Raw genomic sequence first — 16,740 nt, 5'->3', positions numbered from 1 at the left:
GTTCTCTCTTCAGACGATGAGAGGACGACTGTGTTAAATGACTGCTGGAAGACTGTCCGCTAGCGAGCATGTCAAAAAGTTGTTTACGAAGCATTTAACTACCAGGGAAAGTATTCAGAAAGCTTGATTCCAAACCAAATTTCACGTCAAAGGATTGCAAGAGTAAAAGTATACTGACGGAGTGGGAAAAATTGCTGAAGGGCTTCCTTTTTATTATGTATGCAACAGCTAAAAGCCGCGTTGTAGCTGCTGGACGATACCAGCACGCAGATGAGGAAGCTTATGAAAAGTTGCGTAAGTAGGTTCGAAACGCTAAAGTTGTCGCAGGAATTTTCTTCCTACGAGTAAATTTTGAGGAAATGTCAAGCAGGTCCACACCGCTCTTCGTAGCAGCGTGTAAGCGACGAAGCTAGAGCTGCTGCTGGATGAAACGAAACCAAACTGTGGACAATGTTTAGCAAAATAATGAACGGGGCCAGTTTATGAACGTTTGCGCTTATTTTTAACACTGAAAGATTGAAATATCACGAGTCCTTAAGTGTCATGCTCTTCCTTTTTTTTTTCCAGTGTCAAAACTCATGCCAACGCAGTCATGCCGCAAGGCACTAAAAAAAAAATGTAGAAAGTAATGTGCGTAAAAGCGGTGTTGTGTAAAAGCGGTGTTGTATTCTGCAACATGATAACGTTGCAGAATACTTTTAGAGCCCTTACGTGATATTATGGAGACATCACGAAGGTTTCAGTAAAGGTAACTTATTTGTGTTTCTCTATGTACCACAGTCAAAGATATTTCTTTTACTTTCTTTGTGCTATTGCGGCCTGGGCAGCACTTGCAGCAACTTGTAATATGCTAAGCACTCTGAAATACATTAAAACGCCGAATTTTATTGTGACTTATTATGGCTTTTATTTGAATTTATTGATTTTTTGTAACCGCAGTTGTAAAACAGGCGTACTGCACGTTGAATACTTTGTTGGCCCCATCCAAGCCTGAATCAAAGAAGTATGACGAGATCGTCATGGTTATGAAAGGGCACTACTCACCGAAGCCCATGGTGATCGCGGAAATATTCCGGTTCAACCGTCGGTCGTAGCAGAAAAACGAACCGGTTGCAGCATATTCATTATAGCTGAAATGGTTGGCCGCTTCGTGGCGCAATTTTTGGATGACACTTCGCGAGATCATTTCGTTGCCGAACGAGGTGGCGCTAAGCCAAGCCTCTCAAGAAGAGCCCCCGGACTTTCCAAACAGCCAATGACCTTGCCAAGCGTGGTGAGCTTGCGTGCCACCAAGAAAGGGAGATTCACCCTAAGCAACCCAACGAGGTGAACCTTGTGTAGCAACCCCCATAATTACCCCCTAAGCCACAGCAAGATGAAAAGGGCAGTGAATAGAAACACTCGGCAAGCTGAGGCAACGTACTGTTTCCATTGCGGATTGGCACAGGCCTCCGTAAATTGCCCCCTTCGCAAATGTCGATGCCTGCAAAAACGATTGCACACCTTGAAAGGGTCTGCGAAACAACGCGTTTAGGTACATGCCCTTGAAGAGAGCATAGGTTTAGAAGGCCCCGGTGATTTGGACGGATAAGTGGTGAGGGCGATGTTTTACTTAGTCATATATTTTCGTGTCCGAGTAGTTACGTCAGCGTGGTCACAGTAGTAACTAAGTTAGAGCAGCTGCTTGGAATGTTACACTGCGAATTCACTCCGGCGCATATGTGTTCATTGCATAGGCGCAAAGTTTTTATTTTTCCGGGGGGTGTGGGCTGGGGCCCGGACCAGCTTTCCGAACTTCATGTGTGTGTATATATATATATATATATATATATATATATATATATATATATATATATATATATATACATGAAGTTCGGAAAGCTGGTCCGGGCCCGGTCCGGTGTATATAAGCTGGTGCGATATATATATATATATATATATATGTATATATATATATATATATATATATATATATATATATATATATATATATATGTATATATATGTGTGTGTGTGTGTGTGTGTGTGTGTGTGTGTGTGTTGAAATACCATGGTCGAGACGACGCTTTATTCCAAGAAAGAAAAATGGCGCCGATGCATAAACGAACACGAGCCGATGATTGGTGATGACTTTGTACAGATGAAGATGAAGTCCACATAATGCTTACACTAATTTCCCCCGTGGACGGAAGCGGCCAGCCTGGCCGCACATTAGACAGTGGAACGGAGATGAAAGGGCTTCAGGCGAGAAACGTGCACGATCTCTGTTACACGGCAGCGTCGGTCGGTTGGGGCCTCAACAGGTGTAACGCGACAGTTCACCGGCGAGGTCGGCTCTACGACTTTGTAGGGGCCAATATATCGAGACTCAAGCTTCTAACATAAACCGGGTGTTGGACGTTAAGCAGGTTGGACGTGAGCGCTGCTGCAAGGGGGCGAGCCACGCGCTTGCAATTCCTCACTAATTATGGCTCGAATGATAGACCGGAGCTCAATACTGTTTGCCAGGGGGTTGTCGGAAAAGTCTGGTTGCAAGCGGATTGATTGCAGGGCGTCGAGGCGCTGACTGTCGGCGACGACATCCGACACCGTCGAAGGGTTTTGAGCGGCGAGTGCGTTGATGGCAGTAGATCCGATACCCTTAAGAAGGTGTCGCACGCGATCAGGTTCTGGCATGGCACTGTCGACACCGCGGCAAAGCGCGAGGATGTCCTCAATGTACGAGGTACACGACTCGCCATAATGCTGGACGCGCTCAGACAGCCTCTTTTTCGCAACTTCCGAACGAACCGTGGGTGTGCCGAAAATCCGCCGTAGCTGCTCCCTGAAAGACGACCAATCACGGAAGTCTCTCTCACGATTCAGGAACCATGTCCTGGCTACTTGAGAGACGTAAAATGGCACGTGTTTTAACCTCGATGTCTCGTTCCAGTTGTATTCGCTGACACGATCGTAGTTGTCGAGCCAGTCTTCAACGTCCTCACCAGGCAAGCCGGAGAAGATTTCAGGATCGCGTTACCGCTTGTTGGCAGGGCTTGGAGTGGGGGTGGCTGGCACTTGAACCGAGATGGTGCACGCTGCGGTCTGGTCTTGCGACATGGCGCCTCTTGGCGTAAGCGGCATCCCAAACGTAGCTCCAGGAGAGATGTTGAAGTGGATTGAGGTCGAAGGGATCTTAAAGCGCCTCCACCACTTGAAATACCACGGTCGAGACGACGCTTTATTCCAAGAAGGAAAAATGGCGCCGATGCAAAACGAACACGAGCCGATGATTGATGATGACTTTGTACAGATGAAGATGAAGTCCGCATAAATGCTTACAATATATATATACATGAAGTTCGGAAAGCTGGTCCGGGTCCCAGCCCACACCCCCCGGAACAATAAAACCTTTCCCCCTATGCAATGAACACACATATGCGCCGGTGTCAATTCGCAGTGTAACATTCCAAGCAGCTGCTCTTAGTTACTACTATATATATATATATATATATATATATATATATATATATATATATATATATATATATATATATATATATATATATATATTGCACTTGAACAAACTTCGTGTGACCTCTAAGAATTGTTCACTGCAGTGAGCGCCTTATATGAGAATCTACAAGACCTCACAGTAGGAGGCCGTTCAATTTCACAGCCAGAGTCCTCTCCCACAGCCAAAAATCGGGCGTCTCTCGGTGGTGCAATATTCTCTTGTGTAATTGTCGTATACTTGGCTATCACTAATACTGCTTCGCCTTTGCGGCAAAACTGCAGCGTCTCTCTGTCTTTCTTTTTCTGTGAGTCCGAATATAAGCGCTGCTGTGCATGACTGCTGTTGATTCTGATTTCGAGCGACTCCGGCTTGGCATCATTTCGGTTACTGAGTGAAATATAGAGGTTGTCACAACTATATTTCATCAAGACTTAAAAAAGAGCAGTTGCTTTACTCGAAGGAGACCAAGTGTATGTTGTTTCCGGTACAGTTGAGTAGCCGCCAGTAATTCTTTCTTGCCTGAAATTTAATTCGACAATTGCAATTATTTTTCTAATTCGAAAAGTACTGTCAAAGTGTCAATGAGGTACAGTGAAAGCTCGTTAATTCGAACTTCAATAATTCGAATTTATGGATAATTCGAACTGTACGATTTGGTCCGGCCAAGCTCCACAGAAGTATATGTATAAAAAATTCCGTTAATTCGAACGCTAGAAGGTTCCCTCACGCATAATTCGAACTACGCTCGCCTGGCACACGGCCAGAGAAATGCGCCTACTGCCTACACACAAGGCTGTATTGCCTCCGAAACGGAGAGAACGGCGAGAGAAGGCAAAATCGGAAAAAAAGCTAACCGACACGGGGTCAGCCAGAAGGCAGCGGCGGCTACCGCCTCTCCATTCTACGTAACCTCCGAGACTTCTTGCCCGTTGCGAATGTCGTAGGCTTTGCAAATCTTGTACAGCTGCTAATGTTGTGCGGAGATGGCACGGCAAGCGCCGAAACACAGCGAATCAAGTACGTCGCAGCTGCGCTTGCAATCAAGAACCAACGAATCAAGCCCTTCGCCACCTTCACATGTTCAGCGTCTTTGTCTCGGCAGTCTTCTTCGGTTGTGCACCTCTGTTTTCAGCTTAGGAGATATCGGCCGTCGCGATTCATTGTGATGGTGTTAAGCCTCGGCTAACGTTCGTTTCGGTGGACATCGGTGGTGTGGTACAGTCGGAACCAGAGCTTCGACTTGAAGATGGCGTGTGCCCGCGGCACACACCATCACTTTCTGACACGGCAAATTTCTGACATGCCCTACTGCTTTCAAATCGCAGTGCACTGTTGCTCTCCTTCACTTTCGTTAGTTCGAACTTTCGTTAATTCGAACTGAAGCGGCTTCCCCTTGCGGTTCGAATTAACGAGCTTTTACTGTATATGTAGCCACCAGCAGGCAACCCCAAATGACGCCCAACTGCTGTGTTTGCAGCGACGTACTAATTGCCTGATTTTTTTCCGACTGGCAAACAAACCTCACGAAATATGAGAAATATTACGTGACTGGCGCTCCCATCTGCATCGTAATGCAGCGCCCTCAAATAAGTTGATTGAAAGCAATTGAATTGCCTGTCGCTAACCCGAAGACACCACGCAGCAGCTTGATAATGGTACACGGAAGGAGCATCAACAGCAGGTTTTGCGGCTTTGCAGCTATTCCTTCCTCTCTACGTCACTCTTATCCGTCTCTGAAAGCCGAGTAACGACATTGATAACAAAATCCCCTTGATAACGACCCCGACGCGCCGCTCTGACCACGCAGGAAGTGCGAAAAGCAACGTAATAGGCATAGCATGTTTCTAAATCCCAGCTTTGCTCCCACCGCATCGACAAAGTGCGCGCGCAGCTATATTTCGCGCCAGAAACTTGCCTCATACCAAAGCCAAATTAAAGTGACGGTTTTAGTTTACATAACAGTGCATACGTGCTGCAAGTGCAGGCTTATGGCGTAAAATAAAAGCGAACTAAGCAGACAGGGAAGCGACCCACGTGTTGAGAAAAGGCAAAACCGGTGCGTTCAAGAAAGTAAATACTCACTTCTAAATGAGCCGAATTGGCAATTTGGACGCCTGCACAAAAAATAAAAAAACAAGAACACATCAGATTTCAGTTGCCCTTATTATCTATGAGTTCGTAAGCGCCGTTTAACACCAGCTTCTACCTAGAGCACGGGTTTGAATAGGTCTAATTCTGCAGCTACGCAGTACTGCGTCCGCTTTATCACATCTTCAGTGGCTTCCTTGATGACCGACGCTCGGATTCTACGCAAGAAATCCGTTATCCTTGCCTTGAGCTAGTCTGACGTCCGTCTCGATTATGTAAACACGACCTTTCACATAACCCCAAAGAAATACATCGAGTGGAGAGAGGTCAGGTCACCTAGCCGGCCAATTTACAGGCCCGTGCCATCCAATCCATTGCGCATGAAAAGTCGCATCCAGCCAGTTTCGTGCTCGGCTGCTGCTCTGTGCTGGTGCCCTTGCTGATACCACAGCATTGGAAGACGTGACAGCGGGACATCGCTGAGAAACTCATCCACCACTCTTCAAGGATTTCGTCCACGTAACGCTGCCCAGGCAGTGTGTGATCGAAGAAGATGGGGCCGATTATAGCACCGGCGTAAATTCTGCACCACACATTGAACGACCACTGGCACTGCTGCTGAGTCCGCTTTACTCAGTGTGCATTCTAATCACTCCAATAGTGTGCATTATGTAAATTTACCTGGGCGTTTCTGTGAAAATTGGCTTCATCTGTGCGCACGATGTTGCTCAAAAAGTCCGTGACTCATCGACTTTAGTGAGGACCCAATTCCAGAAATCTAAATGATATAACAGGTCCCCATCTTCCAAGCATTGGCGCTGGTTAAGGTGGTACGGGTGAAAGGGCGTCGTTTAGAATCCTCCAAACTGATTACTTGGAAATTGGTACCTGGGCGGCCACGTCCCGCACGCTAGCATGAGGATTCGAGGCCATAAATCCTAGAACATCCGTGCGTGGGCTAGGACTCAAAGATAGAGTGCTGGGCCGCTGTTTCCTGAAGCTGCAGGTTTGTCTCAGGTTTTCATCATTTCTGATGATAGTTGACGCGTTTGGTCTACGGCCACACTTTCAAGACTGATATCCTCTTATTGACATTTGCAGCTCCAAAGGCAAGGATCATTTCTACCTTCTGCTCATTTGAGGACGACAGGGCGACCGGGACGATACAAAACGCACCTTCAAACATTTGCACGGAAGTTGTCAATTCGCTTTTGTGGTGATAGGTTTTGTAGCAAACAAACAAAGACCCATCCGTACACTTTATCTAAGCTAAGACAACAGCTATCGAAGCTTGTTTCCAACTAAGACCAACCGCAACGTGTTACTTCGGCAGAGGCGCGGCAAATCAGACACTAGCTCGATCCCGATGTTTTACAGTGAAGCAGTATGTGGCTAGACGATTCGTCCGTCCGTCCGTCGCCTGTACGCCAAAAACTCCTCCGGCACAACCCCATGCGGGTTGTGCCGGAGGAGTTTTTCGGGCATTGCCGTGACAGGCAATGCCCGAAAAAAAAAGCAAAAGAGAAGCGCGCGATTGGTTGCGCCGGTAGTGACGTCCTTGCTCTCCCTCGCAGCCGAGCGGGCGCGCAGAACTTTCTCTCTGGCTCCGAAATGGGTAGGCCACGCGTCATACGTACTCTTAAGTACCAGGCAGCTTTCGATCAGCAACGCCGCGAGCAGAACCGGGAAGGAACTCGTCTACGCCGTTCCGATGCTGCAGCCCGGGCACAAGAACATCCTCTTCAGCCCAGCGCAAGCAGCAACTGCGTACCGAGGATCCGGCAGCCTACCAAGCCGTCATTTAATGAACCGTCGGGATTAACAGTGATAAACACGGAGCCCGCCGTTTCAGGTTCACTGGTTAACCATCTGTACAGGGTGCTTGGGCGGTGATTTTTTTCTTTAGTTCCTTTATTTCGTTCTGGCTAACTCAGAAGGAGCTTGTTCGAGGGCACTGCTTTATGATGCGGGTAGGAGCGCAGTCACGTGGTATTCGCCATATTTCGCAGGGTTTATTCATCAGTCGGAGAAAACCCCGCAGGGGCGTCTGCATCAGCAGGCGTTTGGTGTGTTGCGACACCACGCACCCGAGCACACGAGGGTTGGACCCTCCCGCGTTTAACCGTGCGTGGCTTAGCCGTGTCCGGGGAAAAGGGGATCCTGGGGGTTGAGCCGATGCTGGGTGTTTGGACCTTTAAGGCCCCCCGGCGGAGGCAACACACCCCTTTGGCCTCGGCTTCACGTAGACGGCACCCCCGGACTGACCCACCCGGGGGAAATCGGTAGTTGCCTTTTCCTGTCTCTCTCTCCCTCCAGCCTTCGTCTTTCTCTCACTTTTTCATCTTTCCTGTCTTCTCCTAGCTTCCGTTTGCTTCCAATATTTCCAGGCAGCAAGGGTTAACCTTGTGTGAATAACCAACCTAGGTTATCTCATATTTGGTTATAGTAATAACGTACAGCTGGCGTTTGCAGGACCTGTTTTTACAGTCCCTGTAACGTCCCCTTGTTGGGCTCCATGGTGGGTGGCTGGCGTTATTGCCGAAAACTAAGTTCTCCTATGGCAAATTCCTTCCCACCCCTCCTTGATCGCCCTCAGAAAAGAGGGCGCACCGAAGATGTTTTCAAGTTCTTTGGTCGTGAAAGACCCAACTTTCCACGATTTCATGTTATTCACTCGGAAAAGTCAGACACACAAGTACGCACAATCTCCCCATTTCTAGTTTCAAAGTCCTTAACTGAGGCTCTTGGTCAAGGTTACAAGGCAACAAGGATGGCAAGTGGAGATCTCCTCTTGGAGCTCCAGAATCAGAAACAATTTGAGAAGTTACCCAGTCTCGTGTCATTTGGGGACGTTCAAGTGACAGTGACTCCGCACCGCACTATGAACACTTCACGCGGCGTTGTCTCAGATGATGACCTGCTTCAGCTGACGGAGGCAGAGCTCCTAGAGGGCTTCAATGAGCAAAATGTTGTTAATGTGAAAAGAATAAAGATGAGGCGCGATGGTAAAGAAATTGCAACCAAACACCTAATTCTCACCTTCAATTCAAGTGTCCTGCCCGAATCGATGGAGGCCGGGTACATAAAGCTCCGTGTCAGGCCTTACGTGCCTAATCCACTCCGATGTTTCAAATGCCAGCGCTTCGGCCACAGCTCGCAGAGCTGCCGAGGACGCCAAACTTGTGCTAAATGCAGTGCCAAAGAACACACCACTGAAACCTGTGAGAACGCTCTCCGCTGTGTAAACTGCGATGGGGAGCACGCCGCGTACTCGCGGTCGTGCCCATCCTGGAAGAAGGAAAAGGAAATTGTTACAATCAAAGTCAAGGAAAATATCACTTTCAAAGAGGCACGCAGGTGGGTTTCATACCTGCCCAAGAAAAGCTTTGCCGAAGTGGCGCGTCAGGGGGCAGCGTCACAACGGCCTCCGGCGGCTGTTCGACCCACACGCAGTGAGTCGGCAGTTACGCCGTCTGCCCCTGCGGCGGTTGCAGCTAGCGCTGCTCCGTCAACCGTGGAGAAGGAACCATCGATCCCGAAGGTGGGCGCAGCCGAGGCTGCCTCAACCTCCCAGGTCCCTACCAGCGCTGGCAACGGCCGGCGCAGCCAAATCCCCCCAGGGAGCCCCAACGACCTCCGGGCTGGTGGGCGCAGCGGTCTTGCCCTCCAAGGCGGGACTCTCCCTGATAACCTCTCGCTCGCAAGAGCACGTGTCCGGCGCCTCACAAGAGGCAATGGACAAAACACCTATCCCCACGGCGCGCCAAGCGCCTAAGGAGCGGCGAGGCTCCCTCGAACGCTCCAGAAAGAGCAAAACTCCCGTTACAGGGCCTCGAAAGGGCTCTGTAATTTAATCACTGTAATTTCCATAATCACCACTTCTGTTTCTGTACACACAGCACCTATTAAATCCCAATATGGATACACAAATAATTCAATGGAACGTCAGAGGTCTTCTCAGAAACCTTGATGATGTGCAGGAACTTATACAAAAACACAATCCAAAAGTGCTGTGTTTACAGGAAACACATTTAAAAAACAAACACACAAACTTTCTTCGACAGTATCTAACCTTTCGCAAAGATCGCGATGATGCCGTCGCATCATCGGGCGGTGTTGCCATAGTCACTCATAGAAGTATAGCGTGCCAACCTTTACAGCTACAAACGCCCCTTGAAGCAGTGGCGGTTCGAGCTGTCCTACTAAACAAACTCATCACCATTTGCTCGCTTTACATACCCCCGCATTACCAACTGAACAAATATGAATTTCAGTCCTTGATAGATCAATTGCCAGAACCCTATGTTGTTCTTGGCGATCTCAATGCGCACAGCAGCCTGTGGGGAGACTCTCGCATCGATGCGCGAGGTCGCCTCGTTGAACAGTTCCTTTTTTCGTCCGGTGCGTGTCTGCTGAATAAGAAGACACCCACATATTATTCTCTCGCAAACAGAACATTTTCTTCAATTGTCCTCAGCCTAGTTTCCCCTTGTATACTGTCTGAACTTGAATGGGAAGTCACCAAGGATCCTTACGGAAGCGACCACTTCCCCGTACTGCTAAAAACACATAAAGAAAAAGAATCTCTACCACAGGCTCCTAGGTGGAAGATCGATACAGCCGACTGGGAGAAGTTCCGAAACTTAACTAATATCTCATGGAATGACATGTCTTGTTTAGGAATTGATGCTGCTGTGCAGTATCTAACAGCCTTCATTATAGACATGGCATCTAAATGCATATCAGAAGCACGTGGCTTGGCATGTAAACGGCGGGTCCCGTGGTGGAACGAAGACTGCAGGATCGCTCGTAAGAAACAAAACAAAGCGTGGGGGTTGCTACGCGCTTCTCCCACTGCAGAGAATCTAGTCAACTTTAAGCAAGTAAAATCCCAAGGCAGGAGAACCCGCCGACTGGCCAGAAGAGAAAGCTGGCAGAAGTATTTATCGAGCATTAACTCGTTTACAGACGAGGGCAAAGTCTGGAACAGGGTAAATAGAATTAGAGGGCGACAAACGTATTCACTGCCTCTGGTAAATACACAAGGCGATACACTGCAAGATCAAGCAGACTCACTTGCGGAACACTTTCAGAGCGTGTCAAGTTCAAACAATTATTCGCAATCTTTTCTCATATATAAAGAAATAGAAGAACGCAAGCCTTTAACAAGAAAAAGTCGAGAGAATGAGCCTTACAACCGTCCTTTCAGTATTGCCGAATTGAGAGCTTTGTTGAGCGCATGCAAGAGCTCCGCACCAGGATCTGATAGAATCATGTACGAAATGCTGAAAAACCTAAACAATGACACGCAAGTGACACTACTTACACTTTTCAACACTATCTGGGACGCAGGGTACCTTCCGACCGCATGGAAAGAAGCCATTGTTATCCATGTTCTAAAACAAGGCAAAGATCCTTCATCAGTTCGTAGCGGCAAGCTACCGCCCGATAGCCCTCACAAGTTGCATGTGTAAGGTATTTGAAAAAATGATAAATCGGCGTCTGATCCATTTCCTTGAACAGAACAAAATGCTTGATCCCTATCAGTGTGGCTTCCGAGAAGGGCGCTCCACAACCGACCATCTTGTACGTATAGAAAGAAATATCCGGGACGCATTTATACATAAACAGTTCTTCCTCTCGATATTTCTCGATATGGAAAAGGCGTATGACACAACGTGGCGATACGGCATCTTGCGAGACTTATCCGAAATGGGCATTCATGATAATATGCCCAGCGTAATAAAAAGCTACTTGTCCAATCGTACCTTCCGGGTGAAAGTCGGCAATGTGCTGTCACGTCCTTTTACACAAGGAACTGGTGTACCCCAGGGAGGCGTGCTCAGTTGCACACTTTTTATTGTTAAGATGACAACGCTTCGTGCTTCCTTACCCCCGGCCATTTTGTATTCCGTCTATGTGGATGACATTCAAATAGGCTTCAAATCCTGTAACCTCACAGTATGCGAGAGACAGGTACAGCATGGTTTGAACAAGGTGTCAGGGTGGGCAGAGAAAAATGGTTTTAAAATCAATCCTCAAAAGAGTTCTTGTGTGCTGTTTACAAGAAAGAGAGGACTGGTCCCGGATCCTTGCTTGGAAATATGTGGACATCAGATACCTGTAAACAAAGAGCACAAATTTCTAGGTGTTATACTCGACAATAAACTTACTTTCGTCCCACACATTAAACATCTTAAAGAAAAGTGTCTGAAAACAATGAATTTAATGAAACTTCTATCCCAGACTACATGGGGTAGGGATAGGAAGTGTTTAATGAACCTATACAAGAGCCTAATTCGGTCTCGATTGGATTATGGTGCCGCTGTGTATAACTCTGCCGCCCCGAGCGCGCTAAAGATGCTAGACCCAGTTCACCATCTAGGAATCCGACTGGCCACTGGCGCATTCAGTTCGAGTCCTATACAAAGTCTATATGTAGAATCAAATGAATGGTCTCTCCACCTACAGAGATCATACATCAGCTTTACTTATTTCCTTAAAATACGCTCTAATCCTGAACATCCATGTTTTGATACCGTTAGCGATATGACGTGCGCTACACTTTTCAGCAATCGTGCCTCCATAAGACAGCCTTTCTCGCTGCGTGTGAAGCAGCTTAGCGATCAAATGCATGTCCCACTCCTCGAGCTCCGCCTAATGCATCCAGCCAAGCTGCTACCTCCTTGGGAGTGGCAGCTCATACAATGCGATATATCTTTCATGCAAGTTACAAAACACGCTTCAGACATTGAAATCCAAATGCATTTCCGGGAACTCCAGCACAAACACTCCTGCACGGAGTTCTACACAGACGCATCGAAGTCACACGACGAGGTGTCCTATGCAGCCGTCGGTCCATCCTTCTCGGAATCCGACGTACTGCATCCGGAAACTAGTATCTTCACGGCTGAGGCCTACGCAATATTGTCGACCGTGAAGCATATAAGGAAGTCAAAACTCAAAAAATCAGTTATATATACGGACTCCCTAAGTGTTGTGAAGGCTTTGATATCGTTCTGCAAGCACAAAAATTCTGTTATAATTGAACTCTATTCCGTCCTATGTAAAGCATATGTATCTAACCAGCATGTGACTATATTGACACGTGTACTTATCTTTATCGGGCAACCACGTTTCGCCGCTTAACAACTGTAATCGCAGAGCGAGGTACGCGCCTGCATGTATCCGACGTTTCTGGAAAGTTATCGACGCTTCTATCCGCGTGTCTGGTGTCGCCGAACCTTGTGTTATCAGATTTCATCGCGTGACACGAATGGTGTAGAACTTTGTGGAAGACACGCAGGTCCCATCAGTTAATCTGGAACATTCGACGACTGATCTATAAAAGCCGACACGCTTGACCCGCTGATCAGATTTTCGACGATCGCCGACTGTGTTCGCCGCTATCGTTGTGCTTTAAGCGTAGCCTGTTTTGTGGGCACAGGTTCGCCCAATAAAAGCTAGCTTTGTCTTTCACAGTACTGCTACTGTGTTCTCTCTTTACCGTCACTACCACGTGACATCTGGTGGAGGTGCTTGTGCGTTCATGTACCGAACGCCCCCGCAAAGCCGCGATCCAAGTCCGAAGCCCGAGGACAAAACCAACGTCGACCAAGACCAGCCACCAGCCAACCAAGACCAGCGAGCTAGCCGCCGGCTGCAAGGACTGCCCCCAGAGCACGGACTCCTACCTGAGACGAGCAGGAAGATTGCCACCAAGTCCTCCCCAATGGCAGCCCCAGCATCCCCCGTCGTGCTGCAGCAGCCCAGGGAGCCCCCCACGTTCCGCGGTTCAACATTCGAGGACCCGGAAACCTGGCTCGAGACGTACGAGAGGGTCGCTGCATTTAACAGCTGGAACAGCGACGACAAACTGCGACATGTCTTCTTCGCATTGGAAGACGCTGCCAGGACGTGGTTCGAGAACAGAGAAGCCACGTTAACGACCTGGGACCTTTTCCGAAGCGCCTTCCTGAAGACATTCACAAGCGTCGTTCGCCGAGAACGAGCCCAAGCACTACTGGAAACCCGAGTGCAGCTGCCCAACGAGACCACGGCGATTTTTACAGAAGAAATGAGCCGCCTATTCCGCCACGCCGACCCGGAAATGTCCGAGGAAAAGAAAGTCCGGCTACTAATGCGTGGTGTTAAGGAGGAACTTTTCGCCGGTATGGTACGAAACCCGCCGAAGACTGTCGACGAGTTTCTTCGCGAGGCCACTAGCATCGAGAAGACACTCGAGATGCGAAACCGGCAATTCGACCGCCGCACCAACGCTACAAACTATGCCGGAGTTCAATCACTGGCCTCCGAAGACCTGCGCGAGGCTATCAGGGCAGTCGTGCGAGAGGAGCTTCAGAAGATCTTCCCGTCGTCGCAGCCTCAAGTGGCCTCGATCGCTGACATCGTCAAAGATGAGGTTCAGAGGTCGCTTGGAGTTCCGGAGGTGCAACCTCAATTACCGCAACCCCAACCCGAAGCGATGACCTACGCCGCCGTCGTACGCCGTCAAGGCCCACCTCAGCGACCGCGCCAGGGCCCTGTAACGCCGCAATTCCGTCGACCACCGCCGCCGCCGCCGACAGCGCGCCCACCCGTCGCCCAGCGGAGCTACCCGAGGAAGACCGACGTTTGGCGCGCTCCTGACCACCGCCCACTCTGCTACCACTGCGGGGAAGCGGGTCACGTCTACCGCCGATGCCCATACCGCGACATGGGACTGAGAGGGTTCGCCGTCAACGCGCCGCGTCCAAAGCTTGGAGAGCGCCCACGTGACATCGCCGACTACCTCGCCGCTACTCAATGGAGCCCTCGACGACCGTCCCGTTCGCCGTCACCAGGCCGCTACCTGTCGCCGCAGCGCCGACCATACACCGGCCCAGCGCGGGGCCGCTCTGCGAGCCCATATCCGGAAAACTAAAAGCAGCAACCGATGGAGGTGCGGTTGCTGTTCGTCGAACTGACGAAGATCCTCCGCCGTCGACGAACATGACGAAGAAATCATCTCGACGACCTAATGACGACACGCCGCCGTTCCAAAGAAGTCGCGAAGCCAACACTACACCGACGAAAGACGACTTGACGACGCAACGTTCCAGCTTCAGTTCAACACGACGCAGCCGTGATCCGACGCCAAGACCCAACTGCAACGCCAGACAAAGAACCACCGACCTCGACGTACTTCTAGACGGCCACGCAGTCACTGCCTTAGTCGACACAGGGGCCGATTACTCTGTAATGAGTGGACACATCGCCGCCCAGTTAAAGAAGGTTAAGACTGCATGGGAGGGTCCCCAAATTCGGACCGCTGGAGGACACCTCATTACGCCGACTGGAATCTGCACGGCAAGAATTACCGTTCATGACCGTACTTACCCTGCCACCTTCGTTATCCTGCAACAGTGTTCGCGAGACGTCATTCTCGGCATGGACTTCCTGAACCAACACGGCGCAATCATTGACCTGAAGTCGAAGTCCATAACGCTGTCGGAAGATCGAGCGATACCACCGGAGAGCTCTAGTAGTCACCGTGCCTTAAGTGTGCTCGAAAGTCAAGTCAGCATCCCGCCTCGCTCCAGCATTGTCATTTCCGTAGGCACCAAAACGCCTGCCGACGTTAAAGGCGTCATCGAGGGTGACCAACGTCTACTGCTAGACCGCGAAATTTGCGTCGCAAGAGGGATCGCTCGACTGCATGGAGGGAAAACTGAAGTGTTGCTGACAAACTTCAGCCAGGAGTTCAAGCACATCAACAAGGGCACGACGATCGCGTACATCGAAGAAATTGTGGAAACCAGTAATGCGTTTGTCCTCTCGGATTCCGCCGCATGTAGCCCGACGACCATGGTTCCCGAACCAGACTACGACATTAATCCAAGTCTCCCAGTGATTAAGCAACAGCAGCTCAGAAGTCTGCTCCGACGATACAAAGGCTGCTTTTCGACGACATCGAGGATTCGACAAACACCAGTCGCCAAGCATCGCATAATCACCGAGGAGTACGCTCGACCACTCCGCCAGAGCCCTTACCGAGTTTCGCCGAGAGAACGCGAAGCTATAAGAGAACAAGTCGACGAAATGCTGCGCGACGACATCATCCAGCCGTCGAAAAGCCCGTGGGTATCCCCTGTTGTGCTGGTGAAGAAAAAGGACGGAACCCTACGTTTCTGCGTCGATTATCGTCGTCTGAACAAGATCACGAAAAAGGACGTATACCCCCTTCCACGGATAGACGACGCACTGGATCGGCTCTGCAACGCTAAGTACTTCTCCTCGATGGACCTCAAGTCTGGCTATTGGCAAATAGAAGCCGACGAAAGAGATCGCGAAAAGACCGCCTTCATCACCCCAGACGGCCTCTACGAGTTCAAGGTTATGCCATTTGGACTGTGCTCGGCGCCTGCAACGTTCCAGCGCGTGATGGACACGGTTTTAGCGGGATTGAAATGGCAGACCTGTCTCGTTTACTTGGATGACGTCGTTGTATTCGCCGGAAATTTCGACGACCACCTTAGGCGGCTTGCCACAGTACTAGAGGCCATCAAGTCGTCAGGGCTCACTCTGAAGCCAGAAAAATGCCGCTTCGCTTACGACGAGCTTCTGTTCCTAGGCCACGTCATCAGTAAATCCGGAGTACGCCCCGACCCCCAGAAAACAGCTGCCATCGCAAAGTTCCCGCAGCCCACCGACAAGAAGGCAGTGCGTAGATTCCTTGGCATGTGTGCCTACTACAGGCGCTTTGTCAAGGACTTTTCACGCATCGCCGAGCCGTTGACACGTCTAACTAAATGTGATGTTGAGTTCCAGTGGGAAACGCCGCAGGCCGACGCATTTGAAGAACTGAAACGACGCATGCAGTCGCCGCCGGTACTTGCGCACTTCGACGAGTACGCCGATACAGAAATCCATACTGACGCCAGTAGCCTAGGCCTCGGTGCCGTTCTAGTCCAAAGGAAAAACGGAGTCGAAGAGGTGATCTCTTACGCTAGCCGGTCGCTGTCAAAAGCGGAAAGCAACTATTCTACGACCGAAAAGGAATGCCTCGCCATCGTTTGGGCTACAGCTAAATTTCGCCCTTATCTTTATGGCAGGCCATTCAAAGTCGTCAGTGACCATCACGCGTTGTGTTGGCTAGCGAGTATAAAGGATCCTTC

The sequence above is a fragment of the Dermacentor albipictus genome, chromosome 5 (genome assembly GCF_038994185.2).
Source record: "Dermacentor albipictus isolate Rhodes 1998 colony chromosome 5, USDA_Dalb.pri_finalv2, whole genome shotgun sequence".
In the NCBI taxonomy this organism is placed as follows: domain Eukaryota; kingdom Metazoa; phylum Arthropoda; class Arachnida; order Ixodida; family Ixodidae; genus Dermacentor; species Dermacentor albipictus.
The sequence above is the reverse complement of the archived record's forward strand: the minus strand, read 5'-3'. Positions refer to the sequence as shown.